Source organism: Aethalodelphis obliquidens, unplaced genomic scaffold, assembly GCF_003676395.1.
Source record: "Aethalodelphis obliquidens isolate GAN/ISIS:26980383/991018 unplaced genomic scaffold, ASM367639v1 scaffold1488, whole genome shotgun sequence".
In the NCBI taxonomy this organism is placed as follows: Eukaryota; Metazoa; Chordata; class Mammalia; order Artiodactyla; family Delphinidae; genus Aethalodelphis; species Aethalodelphis obliquidens.
The window spans coordinates 1-6,209 of NW_020839399.1; the positions used below are offsets into that span (position 1 = coordinate 1).

Genomic DNA, 6,209 nt, shown 5'->3' on the forward strand with positions numbered 1-6,209 from the left:
TGTCTTTCGGTTTCTTTCTTACTTCAAGTTGGATGATTATGTCTAGGTCCTTCTATGGTGGTACAAACGGCACTGTTTTATTCTTTCCATGGCTAATATTCCATTGTGTACCTGGACCACTTCTTCCTTGTGCATTCATCTGTTGATGGACATTTTGGTTGCTTCCAAGTCTTGGCTATGGTAAATATTGCTGTAGTGCAGGATTCCCAGCCTGTGTCTTTTTGACTCTTGTGTTCTCGGGTGATAGGCCCAGCAGTTGGGCTATCAGATCATTTGGTAGCTCAATTTTTTATTTTAAACGCACCGCCATTCTCTTCTCACTACTGGCTGTTACCAGTTTACGTCCCACCAGCAGATAGAGGGTACACAGTTCTCTAAAAGCTTTTCAGCATTAATTCTTTGTAGACTAGTTTGCTGATGTTCATTCTGACGGCTCTGAGGTGAACGTTTTTGTGGATTGGATTTGCATGGCTTTATTAGTTGCTGATATTGAGCATTTCTCCATGCATTTTTTTTAAACAAAAAGAAAGAAAAGACAAAATGTGCATAAAATATGCCTCTTGCTATTGTCTTTTTGAAATGTTGACGTCTTTTGAATTTTCTGGTCGATTTACGACCCCAGGATTTTGTCTGAGGCCCGGTGTCCTTTACAGTCCTGCAAATATTTTCAATATTCAGTGACCGTTAATGCTGGGTTTAAAGCTGCTGTTTTGGGAAACGGCCACAAGGAGGCAGCATTTCTCCTTTACCAAATCTGGTTACTAGGGCAACAGAGCCTTAATGAAAGTCGTGTTCTAGGTTGTAAATTAGAATGGAATGTGCAAGGAAATGCCCTTTAAGTTTATGTCTCATTACTTCTTGTTCGTATTTTTTGTTTTTTGTTTTTTGTTTTTTTTGCCATTTGCGGGCCTCTCACTGTTGTGGCCTCTCTCGTTGCGGAGCACAGGCTCCAGACATGCAGGCTCAGCGGCCATGGCTCACGAGCCCAGCCGCTCCGTGGCATGTGGGATCCTCTCGGACCGGGGCATGAACCCGTGTCCCTGCATTGGCAGGCACACCCTCAACCCGTGCACCACCAGGGAAGCCCACTTGTTTGTATTTTTAATTTAATTTTTAATTTAATTTTTAAATTAATTTTAATTTTTATTTTTTATCACAGCAAATTTGATTACAGTGTTTTGTTTGTTCAAGGCATGCAAAATGTGGTTCTTTCACACATGTACATATATATCTATTCTTCTTCAGATCCTTTTACCAGACTACACCACGTTGAGTAGTCTTCTCTTGGTGTTCCGTAGGTCTTTGGTGATTATATATTTCACATGTGTTTGTATATCTCTGTTAACTCCAATATCATAATGTATCCAATCCTCACACTTTACCATTTGGTGAACCATAAGTTTGTTTAATGAATCTGTAATTGCCTTTCTGTGTGGAAATATCTTCATTGGTATCAATAATTAGGAAACACCTATAAGTCATATCATAGGATATGTGTCTTTCGCTTTCTCACTACCAGTTGCACGATCACCTCTAGACTCATCTATGGTGCTGCAAATGTCATTGTTTCATTTTTTTCCTTGGCTAATATTCCATCTTTACATGTACCATTTCTTCTTAGTCCACTCGTCTCTTGATGGACTTTTTGGTTGCTTCCATGTCTTGGCTATTGTAATTCTGCTGCAGTGCAGTTTTGCTTGCCTATGTCTTTCCAATTCTGTCTTCTTAGGTTGTAGGCTGAGGAGTAGGCCTGCTGGATCATACAGTAGCTCAATGTTTACCTTTTAAAGGCACCTCCATTCTGTTCCCATTATTGGCTCTTGCCAGGTTACGTCCCACTTCAAATCGAAGATATGCATTTCTACACAACCTCTTCAGCACTGATCGTTTGTAGTTTCTTTGCTGATAGTAATTCTGAGTGGTGTGAGCTGATACCTCATTGTGGTTGGATTTGCATATGTCTCATAGTCCTTTGAAATTGAGCTTTCAGGCATGTCCTTTTATTTTTCAAACTGCTATTACAGCTTATTTCTTCAGATTGTTTTCTTGAAATATGTGCCACATTTTGAAAGTTTTTGGCCTTTACCTGCATGAAGATATTTTGAGGGCAGGTTTCATTTACAACCATGCAGTACTTGTGCATATGAAGTGACCATTAGCACAGGTTTCAAAGGTGCTGTTGCAGGTATTGGCCAGAGGTCGGCAGCATTTCTACGTTCCCCAACCTGGTACCTAGGGAAACGTGCTAAGTGATATCTGGAGAGTGGGAGAGGATTAATAAATACCCTAACCCTAAAGCGTACCCTAACACTAACCCTATTCCTAACCCATACACTAAGCTTAACCAAAACGCTAACTGTAACCCATACCCTAACCCTATCCTGTACTCTAACCCTTACCCATAACCGTACCCTAACCAGTAGCCTAAACAGTACCTGTTCCATAACCCTAACCCAACCCTGTTACCTTAACAAGTACACTAACCCTAAGCCGTACACTAACACTAACCCATACAGTAAGACATACCCTAACCCTAACACATAGCCATAACCTAAACTGTACCCTAACCCTCTCCTGTACCCTAACCCTAACCATAAACTGTACTCTAACCCATACCCTAATCCTAACCCGTACCCTAACACTAACCGGTACACTAACCCATACTCTAACCTTAAACTGTAACCATACCACAAAATGTACCCTAAACCTAACCCGTACCGTAATGCTAAACTTAACTCTAAACCATACTTTAACCTGTACCCTAATCCTAACCCATACCCTAACACTACACCATACACGAACGCGGACACTAACCCTAAACTCTAGCCATACCCTAAACTGTACCCTAAACCTAAACTGTACCGTACCACTAATCCTAACCCTATCCTGTACCATAAACCATTCCCTAATCCTAACCCGTACACTAACACTAACCCATATGCTAACACGTACCCTAAACCTAACCCGTTACCATACACTAAACTGTACCCTAAACCATACATGTTCCCTAATCCAATCCCTAACCCTAACCCTTACCCTAAGCCTTAGCCTAACACGTACCCTTATCCTAACCCGTACATTAACACTAACCCATAACCTAACATGAACCGTAATCCTAACCCATTGTCGTACCCTAACCTGTACCCTAAACCGTACCCATTCCCAATCCCTAAACCTAACCCTTACCCTAAGCCTAACCATAACCCATACCCTAAAACTAACCCGTACACTAACACAAAACCATACCCAAACCCGTATCCTAACCACAATCCGTTGTGGTACCCCAACCTGTAAACTAAAACGTACCCGTTCCCTAACCCTACCGTAATCCTAACACTAACCCTTACTCTAACCCGTAACCTAACCTGTACATTAACACTAACCCGTACCCTAAAAGGTACCCTAACCCTAACTCGTTGTCATACCATAACTGGTACCCTAAACCGTACCTGTATGCTAAACCTAACCCTAATCCTAACCCTAACCTTAACACTTAACCTTACCCTAAGCCTTACCCTAACCCGTACCCTAATCCTAACCTGTACACTAACATTAACCTGTACCCTAAACCGAAACCATTGTCGTACCCTAACCTGTATCCTAAACCATATATTTTCCCTAACCCTAAACCTAACCCTAACCCTAATCCTTACTCTAAGCCTTACCCTAACAAGTACCCTAACTCTAACACGTTTTCATACCCTAATCTGTTCCCTAAACTGTACCCGTTCCATATCCCTAACCATAACCCTAACTCTAACCCTAAGCCTTACACTAAACTGTACCCTAATCCGAACCCATACACTAACAATAACCCGGACCCTAACATGTACCCTAACATTTTGTCGTACCCTAACCTGTACCCTAAATCGTACCTGATCCCTAATTGTAACCCTAACCCTAACCCTTACCCTAAGCCTTACCGTAACCCGTAACCTAATCCTAAACCATACATTAACACTAACCCATACCCTAACACGTACCCTAACCCTAAACCATTGTCGTACCCTAAAATGTATGCTAAACCGTTCCCTAACTATAACCCTAACTCTAACCCTAACACTTACCCTAAGCCTTACACTAAACCGTACCCTAATCCTAACCTGTATGCTAACACTAAACCATACCCTAACACATACCCTAACCCTAAAGCGTTGTCATACCCTAAAATATACCATAAACTGTACCCGATCCCTAACCTATACCTAACCCTAACTGTAACACTAACCCTTACCCTAAGCCTTACCAAACCCATACAATAATCCTAAACTGTACACTAACAATAACCCGTACCCTAACACGTACCCTAAATCTAACCCATTGTTGTACACTAACCTGTACCCTAAACTGTACCCGTACCCTAATCCTAAACTTAACCCAAACCCTAAACCTTCCCCTAAGCCTTACCCTAAAGTGTACCCTAATCCTAACCCATACACTAACACTAACTAGGACCCTATATGAACCCTAAACTTAACCCTTTGTCGTACCCTAACCTGTACCCTAAACCATAGCCGTACCCTAACATAAAACCTAACCCTTACCCTAAACCTTACCCTAACCCTTACGCTAATCCTAGCCCAGACAATAACACTAACCCATACCCTAACACGTACCCTAAAACTAACCTGTTTGTGTACCCTAAACTGTACCCGTTCCCTAACCCTAACCCTTACTGAAATACTTACACTAACCCGTAACCTAATACTAACCCGTATGCTAAAGTTAACCCATACATTAACACTAAACCTTTCCCTAACACGTACCCTAACCCTAACCCGTTGTCGAACCCTAACCTGTAACCTAAACCGTACCCGTTCCCTAACCCTAACCCAAACTGTAACACTTACCCTAAGCCTTACCCTAACACGTATCCTAATCCTAACCCATACACTAACACTAACCCGTACCCTATCACGTACCCTAACCACAATTCGCTATTGTGCCCTAACCTGTAACCTAAAATGAACCCATTCACTAAAACTAACCATAACCCTAAACCTAACCCTTACCCTAACACGTACATTAACACTAACACATACAGTAACGTACCCTAACCCTAACTCATGGTTGTACCATAACCTGTACCCTAAACGGTACCTGTAAGCTAACCCTAACGCTAATCCTAACCCTAACCCTAACACTAAACGTTAACCTTACACTAACTCTTACCCTAACCGGTACCCTAATGCTAACCCATACACTAATACTAACCCTTACGCTAACACGTACATTAACCCTAACTCGTTGTCGTACACTAACGTGTACCCTAAAATGTACTCGTTCCCTAACCCTAACCCTTACCCGAAGCCTTACCCAAACATGTACTCTCATCCTAACCCAGACACTAACACTAACCCGTACCCTAACATGTACGCTAACCCTAAACTGTTGCATACCCTAACCTGTACCCTAAACCATACCCATTCCCTAGCGCTAACCCTAAACCTAACACTTACCCGAAGCATTAACCTAACCCATACCCTAATCCTAACCTTTACACTAACACTAAGCCGTACAATAACACGTACGCTAACCCTAAACAGTTGTCGTACCCTAAACTGTACCCTAAACCGTACCCGTTCCGTAAACCTAACCATAACCCTAAACCTTACCCGAAGCCTTACCCTAAACTGAACCCTAATCCTATCCCGGACACTAACACTAACCCATACCCTAACACGTACGCTAACACTGAACCGTTGTTGGAACCAAACCTGTACGCTAAACCGTACCCGTTCCCTAGCCCTAACCCTAACACTAACCCTAACCCTAACCCTAACCCTAACACAAACCCTAACCCTTACCCTTACCCGAAGCCTTAAACTAACCTGTACCATAATCCTAACCCGAACACTAACACTAACCCGTACCATAACACGTACGCTAACACTAAACTGTTGTCGTACCCTAACCTGTACCCTAAACCGTCCCTGTTCCCTAACCATAAACCTAACCCTAACCCTAAACCTTACCCGAAGCCTTACCCTAAACGTAACCTGTACACTAACACTAACCAGTACCCTAACACGTATGCTAATCTTAAACCGTTGGCCTACCCTACCCTGTACCCTAAACTGTCCCACTTCCCTAAACCTAACCCTAACCCTAAAACTTAACTGAAGCCTTTGCCTAACTTGTATGCTAATCCTAACCCGTACACTAACACTAACCCGTACCCTAACACGTACGCTAACCCTAAAACTTTT

General features: G+C 42.4%; 1 long non-coding RNA gene across 1 annotated transcript; it reads right to left on the minus strand.

Annotated features, from left to right (window-relative positions):
- Nucleotides 1–3,844: 3,844 nt before the first annotated feature.
- LOC113617051 (uncharacterized) lies at nt 3,845–5,427 on the minus strand. The gene is made up of 3 exons (XR_003431484.1): nt 5,179–5,427; nt 3,906–4,347; nt 3,845–3,875 (listed from the first exon to the last, which is right to left on the minus strand). It is a non-coding gene; the product is annotated as an uncharacterized LOC113617051 (long non-coding RNA).
- Nucleotides 5,428–6,209: the final 782 nt, after the last annotated feature.